We start from the raw sequence: 18377 nt of genomic DNA, 5'->3' as shown, positions 1-18377 counted from the left end.
GGAATGATTTGTTCTATTGGTGTTTGTAAATAGGATCACAAGTCCGCATCTTGTACAGCAATTAACCACTAAGAATAATATATGCAGTGTATTATTTGTTGAAACTGAAAAAAAAAAAAAAGAAAAAGAAATGTTTAACCTCCTGTGTCTGATTTATTTCACTTAACACTATGCTCTCAAGATCCATTTTCCTACAAACGACTCAAATTTATCCTTATTTATGGCTGAGTAGCGCTCCATTGTATTTATACGCCACATTTATTTTATCTGTTTTTCCTTTTATAAGAATCTAGATACCGTGAGTTGTAACGCTAGAAACATGGGTATATTCTTATCACTGTAAAATGATTTGACTCTCTAAGAAAGATACCCAGGAGAGGAATAACTGGGTCAAATGGAATTTCTATGTTTAGTTCTTGGGGAATCTCCACACTATTTTCTTGCTGGTTGTTCTAGGTCACATTCCAGCGGCAGTGGAGGGAGCTCCTCTCGCCTCCGTCCTTGCGTCTCAATGACAGCCACTCTCACTGGAGTGAGACGGAGTCCTGGCCTTGGCTCGATCTGCATTTCCTTAAGGGCCAAAATCCTGAACTTACTGGCCGTTTGTATTTCTTTCTTTCAGAAGTATCTAGTCATTTCATTTTCTCATTTTTTATTAGGTCTTTTGTTTTGAGAGATCTAATTTTTGAGTTCTTTATATGTTCTGGATATTAGTCCTCTATCAAAAAGAGTAGCTGGAAATGTCTTTTCTCATTCTCTGCACTGCCTTTCACTCTTTTGTTTCTGTCAATGTACAGAGATTTTTAATTTAATATAATCCCATTTGTTGAGTCTTGGCCTTATTTCTTGTGCTGTTGGGGATCTACTTATGAAGTACTTGCCTATGTCTATGTCTTCAAGTGGTTTTTTGTTTTTTTTCTTTCTATTTTATCTTCCAGCAGAGTCAGTGTGTGTGTGTTTTTCTATGTAGGTCTTTCATTTTTTTTATTTGATCTTAGTACAGACAGATAGACACAGGTCTAGATTCATCCTTCTGCATGTGGATAGCAGTTTCCCCAACACCATTTGTTAAAAGCTTATACTTTCTCCAGCATTAGCTTTTAGCCACTGCATCAAAAACCAGATGCAAAAGGTGCAGGGAGTTGTTTTGTTCCTGTTCTAGTCTAGTCTAGTCTAGTCTAGTCTATTCCATCATTCCATTCCATTGGACATTATGTCTACTTTTGTGCCAGTACTATGCTGTCTTTATTACTATATTTTTGTAAATAAAACCAATAAGCTCTTAGTAAAATTGAACTAATGATGGAAAGAAAAGAACCATAGCAACACAATCAAGAATTAAAAAGCCAAATTACAACAGACACCACTGAAATCTAGAGAATTATAAAACAATTATTTTAAAAACATATTACAATAAATTGGAGAAGGGCCGGCGAGATAGTTCAGTGGACTAAGAGTTTGCCTAGGCAAGTGCAGGGACCAGGATTTGATCCCCGCACTACATGCCACGGTGGCCCCACCCTCAGGCTTGCTGAGCCAACCACCAGAACTGGGCATGCTGGTGTCCGCCTGCAATTCCAGTGCTGGGGAGGCTGAAAACAACAGGATCTCTATGAGTCCAAGCCGAGTAGTGAGATCCTATGCCAAATACATTAAATAAGTAAGTAAGTAAATAAATAAATGTTTATAGGGCTACAGAGATAGCTCAGTGGCTTAAGCACCTGCCTGGCAAGCACAAGGTCCTGAGTTTGATTCCCATTACGGGAAAGAAAAAAAGGTTTCTTTCATTTTGGAAGCACTGGGTTTGAATCTCGGCACCAAAAACAAAGACGTAAATTGGAAACTCTAAAAAAAATGGGTACATTTCTAGATGCATATGGCTTACTATAATTGAACAAAGAAAATACGAAAACTCTGACTAGACCACTAACAGGTGAGGAAAATGAGTCAGCAATTAAAAACACTAGCAAGTAAGAAAAGCCCAGGTCACGATGGATTCACTCCTGAATTTTATGAGAACTTCAGAGAAAAATATAAAAAATCCTAGGTCAGCCATATAGCTCAGCAGACTAAAGCACCTGCTTAGGCAGAGCGCAGCATCCGAGGTTCGATCCCTGGGCCTGCCATGCTGGCTCTGCCCCTGGGGTGCACTGAGACAGCCAATGGACTGGGCATGGTGGCACGTGCCTGTGATCCCAGCTCTTAGGAGGCTGAAGACAGGAGGATGACTACGAGTCTGATCTGCGTAGTGAGACCTTGGAGACCCTATAGACCCTGTCCTAAATACATTTCTTAAAAATCCTAGGTTGTGTTTATGGCATATAATGTTTCCATCCCTTGAAGTTGCTGGATTCCTGTACATGGCATACCTTTCTTCTACTTATTTCTCCTGCTGGTCCCCTTGCCTTCACCCTTGATTGCTTGCACCCCTTCCTACTTGTCAGGATCCACCTTCAGGTCTCCTATCCATTCTCCACTGACCCCTTCATTTGCGCTTTGCTTTACTCACACGAAAGATACAATGTGGTATTTCAGGCTGTGTATCCAGTTTATTTCACTCAACATCGTATGTTCTAGGTGCATCCTTTTTTTCCTCCAAGTGTCTCTAATTCGTCCTTCTTTGTAGCTGACTAAGCATTCCACTTAATATAGATGTCTCATTTTCTTGTCCAATCATCTGCCGCTGGCATACAGGCTGCTGCCAGGCCTGAGATCTTGTGAATTACGCTGCTATAAACATCGGGATGCACGTGCTGCTGTGGTAGGGCGGCTTAGGCTCTCTGGGGAAGCTCCCTAGCAGGGGAGAGCTGAATCATATAGAGTTTCTAATTTTAGCTCTTGAGAAATCGCCATACTGAGTTCCAAAACAGTTGCGCTAGTTCACCTTCCTACCGACAGCTGGGGAGCACGGTTTTTCGCCACAGCCTTGCCCGTATTTGTTCTTTATTTATTAATGATGTCCATTCTTTCTGCAGTAAGATGGAACCTTAGTATTGTTTAATCTCCATTTCTTTTTTATATTTTATTTTAAAGAGTTAAAAAGAAACAAAAAACAAGACAAATAACAAAAACAATGACAGAAACAGAGCAACATGCAGCAATACATGTGGTACAGAATTTCAAAACAAGAATAGAAAATTAACAAAGGTTGTTATATTATGTATTTTTATTGTCAAAACGGTTGTTCAGATTACCATATATAGGCATGCAAGACTGGCCAAATAATTTAACTCTTCCTTTCAATAAACCTTAATTTTTTTCTTGTCCTTTTCACTTTCTACTTTTTAATTTATTTTAAAGAGCATAATAATACCTGACAAGACATTAGAAATGGCACACATCTAGAAGAACCAGATGAAAGGCATTCCATCATGGGTTCTGTATTGCACGCTGCTGCCTTCTATGTCGTTTCTCAGATTACAGATATTAGTACACAGAGTTAGTCAAAGCAAAAGTTTTAACCATTAACTGTTACTTTCAAAAACCTGATGGAAATTAGTAGTACAATCATCTCAGCTACACTGTATATACACTTGCACGATATTTTCCCCTTTCCTTTTTGCATTTCTCTAGTGGCCAGAGATGTTGAACTTTTTTTTCCATACACTTGACCATTTGTACTGCTTCCTCTGTCTGATGTCTGTTGATTTCACTTGGTCATTTCTTGACTGAGTCTTTTACTTTATGGGTCTAATTTTTTCACTCCTTTATATTTTCCAGAATTAGGCACTAGTTCTGTGTCTGCAGGGTGGCTAGCAAAATTTTTTTTCTATTCTGTAGGTTGTTGGTTCACTCTAATTGATTTCCTTGCTGTACATTTTCAAATTGATATAATCCCATTTGTTGATTCTTGCTGTTACTTCTTGGACAATTATAGTTTTGTTTAGAAAATTCTTTCTTACATCTATGGCTTCCAGTGTTTTACCTATTTTATCTTCTAGTATGTTCAATGTTTCTATTTTCAAGTTTACATCTTTAACCCATTTAGATTTAATTTAGTACACAATGAGAGATAGAGTCCAGTTTCAGTCTTCTGCAAAGTTATCTGGTTTCCCCAGCACCACTGCTGAATAGGCTATCTTTCCTCTAATATAAGCTTTTGACTCCTTTATCAGCAACCAAATAGCTAAACATACCTGGGCATGTTTCTGTATGTTCTGCTCTGTTTCATTAATTCACCTATCTGTTTTACTCCACATTGCACTGCTGTTTTTATGACTAGTCCTTTGTAGTATAGTTTGAAGCCAGGCATTATGATGCTTCCTGCATTGCTCTTGCTGCCCAAAACTGCTTTTACTATTCTAGGTCTCTTCTGATTCCATGAAAATTTTAGGATTGTTTTCCCTAGATCTGTAAAGTGTGTTGTTGGTATTTTATTAGGACTTCATTGAATCTGTGTAACACCCAAACTATGGTACTCTTAAGAAGGAGATTGAACAGGACATTGGAAACTGGAAAGGCATCTCCTCTTCTTGGATAGGAAGAATCAAAATTATCGACATGGCCACACTGCCCAAACTTACATATAGATCTAATTCAGTCCCAACCAAAATACCAACAGTAAATTCTTCATAGAACTAGACCAAAAGTTCTAAAATTTATATGGAACCAGAAAAGACCCAGAATAGCCAAAGCAAGCCTGAGCAGAAAGCTAAGCAAAGAAGGAGGCATTATCATCTCAGATTTCAAGATATCCTGAAGAGATAAAACTTGCTGAGGACTTCAATAAAATGTCAGTGGGGCTAGAAGCCACAAAGGTGGACAATAAGTAAATGGGAAGCTGTACACTCCTACCTTGCTGTTGATTTTGCAGACTGCTCGTTCTAGCACCTCGGCAGTCACTGACCAAGCTAACTAGTCCAAGCTGCCACTTCTGAATGCCAGCTCATCTATTCTTTGCAGACCAGTGTCATATCTTTTGCATCATTTTGGCAGAAATACCTGGTCTCGCTAGGCTGTGCTTTGAGTGTATTCAAAGATGTAATTTGACGGCCACTTGCAACTTCTCTGGTGGTACGTATCAGTGTAAGAGGGAATGGTCTTCTGAATAAGAGGCGGTCAAGCTTCCCAATGCCATGGTAGCTTTGATTCACATCATCTGGTCGCTAAGCAGCTGGCTGTCACTTCAACCAGCAATAACAGTGTACACATGCTTTTTTTCTCTTCTTAATTATAATTTTCTTTTATTTTGAAAAATAAAAACAAGAACAAGAAAAACAAAAATAAAGACAGAAACTGGGTAACATATAACAATACATATGCTACAGATTTTCAAAACAAGAATAGCTGGGTAACAATGATTGATATATTATTTATTTTTATTGTCAGTACATACACTTTAGATATGTGAAAACTCAATCTTATGTTGAAGAAGGAAGTTTTATACTTCCTGCCAAAAATATGCCAGGTATAAATGATAATACGAATGGACAACATAAGCGCCCTCGCCATTGATTTTACAAGCATATTTTGGTACCCATTTGACGAGGAGAAAGGCAAAGAGGTTAGAAGAAGGTTCCTGGACTTCAGACAGGATTGGTCTCCTAAAGCAAACTGAAGCGACCAATACATCACAGGAGACAGCAGCTTTTACTAAAACTGCCTGTACTTTAAACAAAGTCAGTCTTGGGCTTCAGTGTGTCATCTAATCTAGAATATGAGTGAGGAGCTAGTGCCCGTCTCAATACTGTTTGCTGAACAAGGAAAGAATCTGAATGTAGTGGGAATGGAGTTATCTAGTGGAATAAAAAGCCAAGAAGAAGAAATTGTCATTTGATTTGAGGGAGAAAGTGCCTTCGTTTATGAACTCAGCAGCTTGAAGAGGAAAGAGTGTTGGCTAGGGGTCCCCAAGCCTGGGTCCATGCACCTGTGGCCTGATGGTCAGCTGGCACAAGGAAGAGGTGGGTGGTGGATGACTGAGCAAGTGAACTTCATCCGTGTAGACAGCTGCTCCCTGTCACTTGCATTACTGTCCAAGCCTCCTGTCAGATTAGTGGTGGCATTAGATTCTCATAGGAGCACAAGCCCTGCTGTGCTCTGTGCATGTGACAGATCTAGGTTGCGGGCTCCTTGTAAGAATCCACTGCCTGATGACCTGTAGAACTAGTCAAGTCTCTGAGTGGCAACACATGACACTGCTGAGGCAACGATGCTGGCACTAGGGAATGACTGCCCATACAAATTAACGTTAGTGCAGAGGTTTAACTGCATAGAGACCATACTAAGTCAATTACTCAAAGACTCATATCAATATCGTATCAATGACTGGCAGTTAATAATTAAGCTGCACACAATTTGTGATAGCCAAATCCTGGAAACAGCCAAAATGCCCATCACCAGAGGAATGGATGAAAAAGATGTGATGCTTTTATACAATGGAGTATTACTCAGCTATAAAGAAAAACAAACTTAAAGGCTTCATAGGTAAGTGGATGCAACTTGAAGCTATACTCATAAGTGAAATAAGCCAGACCCACATGTGTAAATATCATAGTCTCCCTAGAGTAAGAGCTCAAAAGAAGAAATAAAAACTGAAAGGTATAACACAGTTAAATGGAAAGAAAGAGAACGTAAGGATTAAACAACGAAGAAAGAGAAAGAAAAGTTAGGAAATAAGGTGGGGCAAAACCATACATTTACATGTACAGGATGGATAAGGCAGTGGTCCTAACAATTTCCATCAGGTTTTCGAAAATAGCAGTTTATGGGTAGAATTCTCAACCTGACTAACTCTATATGCTGATGTCTGTGAACTAAGCAACTACATGGAGGACAGCAACGTGTAATACTAAAACCATGCTGGGAATACCTGTCATTTTAGCCTTTCTAATGTCATATGAATTAGTACTATACTCTCTTTAAAGATTATTATCTTTATTTTTAAAGATAATAAAAAATGAGAGACTTCTAAGTCTCTCATAAGAAAAACTAAGACTTCTTGAAAGCATGTGGTAATAATATTCAATCATATGACTCATCTTGCATAACTATATCTGTTAATCTGAGCAACAGATTTGATGATAAAAATAGATGACATATCAATCACTGTTAATCAGCTTTTCTTGTTTTGAAAATCTGTAATGTATGTATCGTTTTATGTTACCCTGTTTCTGTCTTTGGTCTGTCTTGCTCTTTTCACTCTTCAAAATAAAAATTATGATAAAAAATACTACGACTCAGCTGCACCTGGTGGCAGTGTGCACAGCACGTGCGCTGCTGTGCTTGGCTGGACGCTCACCTGGGACGAGCTTTAACTTAGGATCTGGCACCCACTTCAGCCATTATTTGATTGATCACTTCTGTTATAGTTTTATATCCGGATGTCCTCCCAAAGGCTCATGTGCTTACACGTGGGGCTTTAGAAAGGAGACTGCGCGGTGCGACATTAGGAAGGAAGGGCCCGGGAGGGACAGGGAAGTCACGGGGCTGCGACCTGGCGGCGTGCAGTGGCCTCCAGGGCTCCTTCCCCTTCTCTTTCTGCTTTCTGGCCTCCATGAGGTGAGTGGCTTTTCTGCGCCCTTCTACCATGCTGCCAGCTGCACAAGGAAGGAAACATAAGGGTTGGGCTCAGGGGCAGAACGCTTGCCAGCAAGCTGGAAGCCCTGGGTTCAGGCCCTGGGTTCAGTCCTTGGCACCAAAATTTGAAACTATTTTAAAATGAAACCTCCTCTGCGCTCCTCGCCTCAGCCCCGCCGCCGCTACAGCGAGGCGGCCGCCGACCGCGAGGACCACCCCAACTTCAAGATGGTGGAGGGCTTCTTCGACCGCGGCGCCAACACCGTGGAGGACAAGCTGGTGGAGGACCTGCGCACCCGCGAGAGCGAGGAGCAGAAGCGCAATCGCGTGCGCGGCATCTGCGCATCATCAAGCCCTGCAACCATGTGCTGAGCGTCTCCTTCCCTATCCGGCGCGACGACGGCTCCTGGGAGGTCGTGGAGGGCTACCGCGCCCAGCACAGCCAGCACCGCGCGCCCTGCAAGGGAGGGATCCGCTACAGCACTGATGTGAGTGTGGATGAAGTGAAGGCACTGGCTTCAGTGATGACTACAAGTGTGCAGTGGTTGATTACCATTTGGAGGGGCTAAAGCAGGTGTTAAGAGCAATCCTAGGAGCTATTCAGATAGTGAATTAGAAAAGATCACAAGAAGGTTCACCATGGAGCTAGCAAAGAAAGGTTTTATTGGTCCTGGCATTGATGTGCCTGCCCCGGACATGAGCACTGGCGAGCGGGAGATGTCCTGGATCGCGGACACTTATGCCAGCACCATAGGGCACTATGATATTAACGCACACGCCTGCGTTACCGGAAAGCCGATCAGTCAAGGGGGCATCCACTGGCGAATCTCTGCAACTGGCCAAGGTGTTTTTCATGGAATTGAGAATTTCATCAACGAAGCTTCCTACATGAGCATTTTAGGAATGACACCTGGCTTTGGAGATAAAACGTTTGTTGTTCAAGGCTTTGGCAATGTAGGCCTGCACACTATGAGATATTTACATCGTTTTGGTGCTAAATGTGTTGGTGTTGGGGAATCTGATGGGAGTATTTATAATTCAGATGGTATTGACCCAAAAGAACTGGAAGATTTCAAATTGCAACATGGATCAATTCTGGGATTCCCTAAGGCAAGAATATATGAAGGAAGCATCTTGGAAGCTGACTGCGATATCCTGATCCCAGCTGCCAGTGAGAAGCAGTTGACCAAATCCAATGCACCCAAAGTCAAAGCCAAGATCATTGCCGAAGGTGCCAATGGACCCACCACTCCAGAGGCTGACAGGATCTTCCTGGAGAGGAGCATCATGGTTATTCCGGATCTCTATTTGAATGCTGGAGGAGTGACGGTATCTTACTTTGAGTGGCTGAAGAATCTAAACCATGTCAGCTATGGCTGATTGACCTTCAAATATGAAAGGGATTCTAACTACCACTTGCTCATATCTGTTCAAGAAAGCTTAGAAAGAAAATTTGGGAAGCATGGTGGAACAATTCCTATCGTCCCAACAGCAGAGTTCCAGGACAGAATATCGGGCGCATCGGAAAAAGACATTGTGCACTCAGGCTTGGCCTACACAATGGAGCACTCTGCCAGGCAAATCATGCACACAGCGATGAAGTACAACCTGGGCTTGGACCTGAGGACGGTGGCCTATGTCAATGCCATTGAGAAGGTCTTCAAAGTGTACAATGAAGCTGGTGTGACCTTCACCTAGATACTGGTGGCCCACTGCTTGGCCACCCCCTCCACCCGTACTTTCTGCAGCCCTCAGTTTACATGTAACCGCAGCAATCTTTCCCATGACTCAGTAGATAATGGACCACTCTCAACCAGTCAGCCCAAATCAGCCCTTTAAAAGGAAGCAAGAGAAGGCTAGGGGATCTTGCACAAGCTGTGCCAGGGAGAGCCACACAGACATCTTGCCTCAGACTACAAAGCCCCTTCTCCGGGGCTGTGGCCTTGCTCCCAGATCCCAGTCCGTGCTGACCCAGAAGCCTCTGTGAGCTAGCGCTTTGACACACCTAGGTAGTTATATGGCATCCTCATAAGGTGGCATGGTCCTCAAGTGAGTTACTTGAGTGAAAGTATTTTACATCAACAACAACAAAAAACTCAATTTCACAAGTTGCAAAGAAAAATAAAAGCTATTCCTCTTGTGCATTTTATTCTTTTAGAATAAAATATGTACATGCTGCTGTAATAAATTGCCTTTAATCACTTAAAAAAAAAAAAGAAACCTCCTCTGCAATGAGACATAAACCTCTGCTCCTTTAAGTCCTGAACACTGGTCTAGTATCATGTTCTGAGATGGAAAAAAAGTGACTAAGGCACCTTCCACCCCTGCCTGCCACTTGACCAGTGTACTTGTCTCAGTCACGGTTGTGGTAAGCCCACAAGCCAGCCCTGGCCAAAATGAGTGAGAAGCAAATGTCACTTGAGAGCTTCCCAGAAGAGGGGGAAAGACCTAATTATGGGACAGAAGGACTGCGACCCAAAGAAAAGCTGCGTTCTACTGAAATTACAATACACGTCTACTGCAATGAGTGAGTCACATCCCCAAGCTTATTCTGTATTGTATGTGGTGAGCAGCTACCCAACAAAGTCGTGGAACTTTCAAAATTGTGTCACCGCTCGGAGACCAAGCACTCTGCCTTTAAAGACAAGCCTTTGAAGTTTTCTGAAGAAGAAAACGTGAGCATGAGGCCCAGAAGCAATCGCCGCAGGCCACCCCATCACCAAATGCCTCGGCACTGAGCGCCGTGCTCACTGGCTAACTGCACTGTGAAAGCTAAGAAGCCCTTCACTGGTAAAGAGTTGATCTTGCCCGTTGCTAAGAATACAGGTCATGAACCTTTAGGAGAAGCTGCAGTTCGAAAGGTGGCCCACGCGCCTCTTCTGGCACCACATCCAGAGGAATTGATGAAAAAGCCCAAGACACTCAGACACAATTGCTAGAGACTATTACCGAGCCACTCCGGTATGCCATTCAGGTTGACAAATCTACAGATGTTAGCAATGAAGCGACAACGCTTGTTTTTATGTGATTTTTTCTTTGTACTGGGAATCAAACTCAGGACCTTGCACTTGCCAGGCAGGCACTGTGCCTCGGAGTGACAACCCCGGCTCTATGTGGTATCTTTTTAAGGAGAGTGCAAAAGGATACATTATGTGCACTTTTATCGCCCACCAACGCCAAAGCTGCAGAACTGTTCAAGTCTCTGACTACATATGAGAAAAGCTTCATCAGTCATTTTGTGCTGGTACCTGTATGGGTAGAAAGGCTGCCACAACTGGATGCAATTTAGAAGGTCCCTTCCAGCCAGGGAGATAGTTCAGCGACATAAGCACCCGCCTGGCAAGCACAAGGTCCCTAGTTTAATCCCTGGTACAAAAAAAAAGTCCCTTCTGAATGTGCATCTACGCATTATGTCCTCCACAGAGAAATACTGGGTAGTTGAAAATGTATGACCTGGTCTTAACATCTGGCAGGATGTGATTAAAATTACCAAGCACATTAAAGTCCATCCCGTGACTGTCTGCTCAGGAAGCTCGGTGAGGGGAGGAGTGCGGAGAGCACGTCTTCTCGTACACACAGAAGTGAGAAGGCTTTCTAGGTAGATCACTGGCCAGAGTTTGTGAGTTACAGTGAAAAGCTACCTGCAAGACTCCACCACTTTTTGGTTCTTCTTTCAGAAGAACAACCACCACTAGTAGCATATTTCAGTGACAGAATAGGTTACAAAATTTGATTACTTGGGTAAGATTCAACCTTCCCAACAAACTCTTATCACTTCAGGGAATACAGCAGCTATGTTTAAGTCATCAGATAAACTGCCTGTGCTCAAAGTCAGATTGGAACCATGGGGCCAATAAGTGAACCTTAGAATATTTTTATATATTTCAGATATTAGCAGAGATTTTGAAAGTGAGCTCCTTTCTCCAGTGGGTGCATGATCACCCATCTCAGCTTTCAAAAAAGTCTGAGCATTACTTTCAAACCATAAAAGAAGCCCAAAGTAGGAAGGAACAGATCCGTGACCCATTTGCGAAGAATCCAGGGAAACCAACTTTGGCCAGTGAAAGAGGATCCACAGCTGGCGGTCGTATACAGTGATGCCGTCATACGTATGTCTGAGACAACTTCCACGATCCATATGTTCTTTTGTAGAGTCAAGGCAGACTATCCTGCCACAAACTCATTAAAAAATTCCCTTCAATCTTCAACAGCCTATCTTTGCTCCACAGTCACCTAAACAAGATTACAGAGTAGACTGGACATAAGAAACTCACTTCGGATGCCACTGTCTCCCATCACTCCCAGAAGGGACCTTCTAGTTGCAGCAAAACAAACTCTGGGCTCCCACTGGTTCTGGAGAATGGCAAGTTATATAATTATTTCATAATATATTAAAAGGTAATAATAACAGATATCAAGTCCACAGTAAATGTAATAATGTGTCCAAATCCTCCCCCAAGACATTCTCAACAATTAACTGTGAACTAAAGTGCATTAGTTCCCTGAAAGTTCCTTCTCCAGTGTGATGAAGAATCTCCCTCTAAAACCATCAAATTGATTCCTGACTCCTTAATTTCATACACATCAAGCTATCTTCCCGTCTCAATTTTTCTACAAGTTAAAAACTGAGATCATAGTTACAGAATGGATATTGTACTGTGTGTGCCCATCTTTTGCGTGTTTGCTTTCACAGAGTTTCATGCTTTTTATTCTGCAAGGTGAAACAGATTGTCTCTATAAAACCTGGGCTCCCGGTAGAGTACGGAAGCAACGTGGAGCTGTGCGACCAACACAGCGCGCACTCCTTGCTCACACCCACGCCTCCTGCTTTCTTCTTCACTCAGGCTCACTGAACATACCTAAGTCCACGGGCAAGCACAGCGGTCCCTGAGCACGCAGCCAGACAAGGAACGCCGGCTTGGGAGGGCCAACAGTCAGAGCTGACTCCCTGTGCTCGCTGTCCTTGGAATTCAACCCTGTTCTGAGCGGATGGAAAAGCGTCTTCACTTTAGGAAAGTTCAGCACACCACACCCAGGGAAACACATATTATAGTACTACGAAATGACTGCAAAATAGTTAGAATTCTTTTCAGAAATTCCTGAAAACCTGAAGACTCTGGGGAACACAAGAGTTGGTGAGGAAAATTTTACTCCAACTTCTGGGAAAAGTCTTTGTTACCTAGAATGGGACAGACATTGTCTGGTGTCTGGGAATGACATAAATAGATCCATCCTCGGAGAGGACACAGGCAGCAGAGACAATACTCAGATATCAAAGAAAATAGTGGGTCCACCCTGCCCTTTTCTCCCAGGACTGGGTGGGGCAAGGCCACATCCTCTCGGAGCTTTAGAAAATGCTTGTTTATTTTACTTCTCTTACCTTCAAGTCTATCTTTCCAACCTCCCCCACAGGGAGACTCCTACCACAGCAGTTCTTAGGACTTGAGTTTCTCGAGCTTGTTTCTTTTCTCCTCGCCAGCCGCCGTTTGTGAATCCTCCACCCTACCTCCTGAGAGCCCGCTTACTCCAGGACCCACGGCACCTGGCTTCTGCCCCACCATTCCGCTAGCCCGCTTACTCCAGAATGCACGGCACCTGGCTTGTGCCCCACCATCCCACTAGCCCGCTTACTGCAGGACCCAAGGCACCTGGCTTCTGCCCCACCTCCTGAGAGCCTGCTTACTCCAGGACCCACGGCACCTGGCTTCTGCCCCACCATCCCGCTAGCCCACTTACTCCAGGACCCACAGCACCTGGTTTCTGCCCCAACATCCCACTAGCCCGCTTACTCCAGGACCCACACACCTGGCTTCTGCCCCAATATCCCGCTAGCCCGCTTACTCCAGGACCCACGGCACCTGGCTTCTGCCCCATCATCCCACTAGCCCGCTTACTCCAGGACCCACACACCTGGCTTCTGCCCCAATATCCCACTAGCCCACTTACTCCAGGACCCACGGCACCTGGCTTCTGCCCCACCATCCCACTAGCCCGCTTACTCCAGGACCCACGGCACCTGGCTTCTGCCCCACCATCCCGCTAGCCCGCTTACTCCAGGACCCACGGCACCTGGCTTCTGCCCCACCATCCCGCTAGCCCGCTTACTCCAGGACCCACGGCACCTGGCTTCTGTCCCAACATCCCGCTAGCCCACTTACTGCAGGACCCACGGCACCTGGCTTGGGCCCCACCATCCCGCTAGCCCGCTTACTCCAGGACCCACGGCACCTGGCTTCCGCCCAACCTCCTGAGAGCCCGCTTACTCCAGGACCCACGGCACCTGGCTTCTGCCTCACCATCCCGCTAGTCCGCTTACTCCAGGACCCACGCACCTGGCTTCTGCCCCAACATCCCACTAGCCCGCTTACTACAGGACCCACGGCACCTGGCTTCTGCCCCACCATCCCGCTAGCCCACTTACTCCAGGACCCACGCACCTGGCTTCTGCCCCAACATCCCGCTAGCCCGCTTACTCCAGGACCCACTGCACCTGGCTCCTGCCCCCCCTCCTGAGAGCCCACTTACTCCAGGACCCACGGCACCTGGCTTCCGCCCCAACATCCCGCTAGCCCGCTTACTCCAGGACACACGGCACCTGGCTTCTGCCTCACCATCCCACTAGCCCGCTTACTCCAGGACCCACGGTACCTGGCTTCTGCCCCAACATCCCGCTAGCCCGCTTACTCCAGGACCCACGGCACCTGGCTTCGGCCCCACCAGCCCGGTAGCCTGCTTACTCCAGGACCCACGGCACCTGGCTTCTGCCCCACCAGCCCGCTAAATCTGCTTACGTGAACATCACCAACCATCTCCTAGTGCTAAATGCATGGACACTCGCCAGCCTTACAGTCCCTTAGCACTGGACGCTTTGCGGAGGTCCCACCACCGCAACTCTCCTATTTTGATGTCTTAGCTAGGTTTATCATTACGACAGAATACTGAACGCCCACAACTTAGAAGAAGAGGTTTACTTCTGCTCGCAGTTCACAGACGTCTCAGGACATAGTGCTCCGCCTCCAGGGCGGACCAGCATGGCAGAGGGGCACAAGCCCACGGCATAGAGAGTGGCAGGAAGCGCAGAAAGGGAGCGCTCAGGCAGGAGTACGCGGTGCCGACGCTTCCAGCCGCGCCCCGGGCCATCGCCCCACACAGGCTTCAGCCCCCAGCATCACATCCAGCTACGGACTGGCCAGTGGGCTGAGCCACGGAGGACTCCACACGCCCATGGTCCAGTCACCTCATGCTCACATGAGGCGTGGGGGACACGGAGACATGAGCAGGCTCACTTGGCCGGCCTAACACGAGACGCTTCTAACGCCCCTCCTACCTCTCTGAGCCTTACTTTGCTGGCTCTTTTGCTCACACCCTTTAAATATAATTGATCCCCAGGGTTCCATCTTGGAAGCCTGGCTCAGCTGACCGTTCTGGCCACAGTTCCCTGGCCATTATTCATAGGCCAGGAACTTTCCCTTGAGCGCTAGGTTCATAATTCTCGTCACCTACGGGACATGCCTGCTGCGATATTCCACGGCCAAACTCATCATAATTAAAATTCAACTCCTTCTTCCCATTATTTCTCTTGTTAATCTATCCAGTAATGGTTGCTACCTCCCTTCCCTCCATCTTCCTAAATTCCTTATTCTCTCTCCAAACTGTTTTTTATTCTACCATTAAATATCTTCCACCTCTAAGAATCTGCCCTTCATTCCCCCTGTACTCATACAGGAGCTTCTGTAGAATCCTTCCACCTCTATGCTCTTCCCCTTCCAATCCATCCTCTACCTTTAAGCTAGGATTATCATTCCCCAAATGCAAACTTCATTGCACACACACCTACCAGTGTGAAGGTCTTCAAAATTTTTTCATTCCCCTCAAAATAAGTGTCAAACTCTTCACCATAATTTTAGGGTCACACTAGCCATCCAATCACCACCGAATCCAGGTGTGTTTAATATTTTAGGTTTAAATAGGCCTTTCCCCCCACCACCTTGCAACCTGGTCATGAGTCTATCTTCTGCCTTAAATACTTCTTTTTGCTCTTCTTCATCTAACTCTATGAAATAAAGAATCTTAGGCTGAAGATAATCACTTTAGGTCCATTGTTGCCTCTCCCCCTTCTCTAATGATGGGTTAAACACCTACCTTTGCATCCCTTTCAGAGCAATCCCCTCATAATGCCGCAGCTGCTAACCTGTGTCCATCATCTCCATAAGACAGACCACCTTTAGAATATTTCACTTCCCTGTGGGGGGAAGAAAAGCTGGCCTATAGCAGTGTTCCACATGTCAGCTGAATAAATGAATGGATAAGGTTAATCTGGATCTTTAGTATGCAGTCTTTTCTATCAAAAGGGAGAGGGGGGGTTATTTGGTTTCATATGTATTTTAACCTCTCGGTTTCATGGTTCTATTTTTAGTTAGCTGCCAGGCAACCTCAGCTTTAGTCTGCCTGTTTTGTAGGAAGCAAGGGGACAGATGTTTGGGCAGCAAATCCCAAGCCTAGGTCCCAGGGCTTAGTCATAAACTCCACAGGATTTTTTTTTAACTGAAGTAGAAAGAATAATAAGGCTCAATGCCATGTTTATGACTGAAGGAACTACATACTTAGCCGATCCTTCCTTGGGAAATGTGGCCAACTCTACATTATGTGGGAGTCAGTTGTTCTGATTCAGGAGAGGCAGGAGGATTACATACTGATACATCCTTCATGGGTGACTGTGAGGTGGATTCACCCTGACTTTTACTAGGTGTATGACTTGGGAACATTAGTTCATCTTTCCAAGTCTTCCTTTTCTTTTTTTTTTTAAATGTATTTTGTGCAAGGTCTACAGGGTCTCACTACACAGATCAGACTCATATTGACTCTCCCATTTTCAGACTCCCAAATGCTGGGATTACAGGTGCACATCATCATGCCCAGTCTCAATCTCCCACCTCAGCGTGTCCCAGGGGCAGGGCTGGCACAACACACCAGGGATTGAACCCCGGTCCCTGTGCCTGCCTAAGCAGGCACTTTAGTTCCATTTTTATACGAAAATTTTTAAAGCACAACCTGCTTTGGTAAGTTGATATAAAGATATAATGAGTTTTGTATAAAAAAAAGTGATTAAACTTTATATTTAAGTGGATGCCACTTGAAAATATACTCATAAGTGAAATAAACCAGATACACATGTGTAAATATCATATAGTTTCCCTAGTATAAAAACTCAAAAGAAGAAATACAATACAAAGATATAATGCAATTAAAGGAAAGCAAGAACTTGAGGACTAGACAATGAAGAGAGAGCAAGAAGAGTTAGGAAACATGACAGAGACAAGCCATATAATTATATGTACAAGAAGGGCAAGGCAATGATCCTGAGAATCGTCAGAAGATTTTCAAATCTAGCAGTTAATTGGAAGGATTGTCACCCTGACTAACTATATATACTGACACCTGTGAACTAAGCAACTGCACTGAAGATGGCAATTTGTAATAGTAGGTTCATGCTTGGAGTGCCTGTCATTCTGGTGTTCCGAATACGGGCTGCTTGTCATGACATGCCAGTTGCTGCCATACTGTCTCTCGGGTAGGTGATTGTTTAAAAAGGAAGGGGGTGCTGAATGAAGGCAGGAGACAGGAAAAGGAGTGCTGTGGGACTGTCCTACAACAATGTTGTATATGGTTAGATTTCTGGCCTTATGTGTAAACATATATAATTCTTTATTCCTATTTTTTAAATATATTTTAATGTTTTAAATTTTTTTCATCATATTCTGTAAGGACTTAAAATTTAACATATTAATACTTGATGAAAAATACCTGTTCCATGTTATGCCTAAGATGTTTGATATTCAGACAGACAGTGAGGTTAAGCTCAACAGCCTAGGTTGCATGGTAATAACAATAAACTTCTCTTCTGGAGGGTTAACAACCTAAGTTTGCAGACCAAAAATTAGGGGAAAAGGAGGGCTGCAAGGAAAGCCAACATTTTGGCCCTAGCCTTCCAAGGTCAATTAAGACTCAGGACATATGAGAACTTGTACTGTAACGTCATATAACTCGGTAGTGTCCCAAATTTTCTGATCAAGGAGATTATGGGACCAAAGAGGAAAGTGAGTGGTGATGTAGAGTGTACCTAAGGAGAGTCACATGGAGAGAAAACATTTTCTCAGGCTTTCAGAGAGCAAATTGGTCAAGCGATGGCCATGACTCATCCACATGGTTGACACTGACAAAGGATTTACAATCTGAGGTACAGGATCTCAGGATAAATCCTGAGGGGATTTCACTGACCTTATCAGATCCAAAAGCTACAATTATTGTTACATAGGTCTTGCTTTATCTTGGTCTTAACCATCCAGCAGAAAAGTATAAAAACGAAGTGTAAGAAGTAAAGCCATGGTGTTATGTTGAGCTGTAAGGAACTCAGGTCAACAACTTCTGACATTGCCAGTGAAGCCAAAGACCCAATACTATTATGGGCTACTGGACTATTTTGGAATATTTTGCTGAGTTAACACACCTACAACATTTGAATGACAGAACTAAACAAAAAAGGGGGATATAGATGAATGACCATTTTGTATCTGTGTATTCAAAATGGTTAGGATAGATATAAAGCTACATTCTCTTAATTCAGTGAATAGAGGGATCTGTTCTAATAGTGTTTGTAAATAGGATATCATGTCTGCATCTTGTACAACAAATAACCACTAGGAAGAGAGTATGCAATGTGTTAATTATTGAAACTGTTGTACCAATTCGATGTGAAACTGTCTCATTGCTATTTGTTTCTCAATAAAATTATGGGAAAAAAGAAATAAAATAAAATAAAATGAAAAAGTGATTACAGAAATTCCACCAAGCCCCATGGCCTG

The 18377-nt window shown here is 44.1% G+C and overlaps 1 protein-coding gene and 1 pseudogene across 2 annotated transcripts in view; one reads left to right on the top strand and one right to left on the bottom strand.

Annotated features, from left to right (window-relative positions):
- The window catches only part of Entpd1 (ectonucleoside triphosphate diphosphohydrolase 1), a 110076-nt gene that overhangs the window by 56354 nt on the left and 35345 nt on the right, over positions 1–18377 (bottom strand). The gene's annotated exons all lie outside the window — the stretch shown is intronic.
- Positions 7657–9400, top strand: LOC101569132 (annotated as a pseudogene). The gene has a single exon (XR_192361.3). The product of XR_192361.3 is annotated as a glutamate dehydrogenase 1, mitochondrial-like (transcript).

Source organism: Octodon degus, unplaced genomic scaffold, assembly GCF_000260255.1.
Source record: "Octodon degus isolate 3935 unplaced genomic scaffold, OctDeg1.0 scaffold00010, whole genome shotgun sequence".
Lineage (NCBI taxonomy): Eukaryota > Metazoa > Chordata > Mammalia > Rodentia > Octodontidae > Octodon > Octodon degus.
Note: the sequence above shows the minus strand (reverse complement) of the source record. Positions and strands in the feature narration are given on the sequence as shown.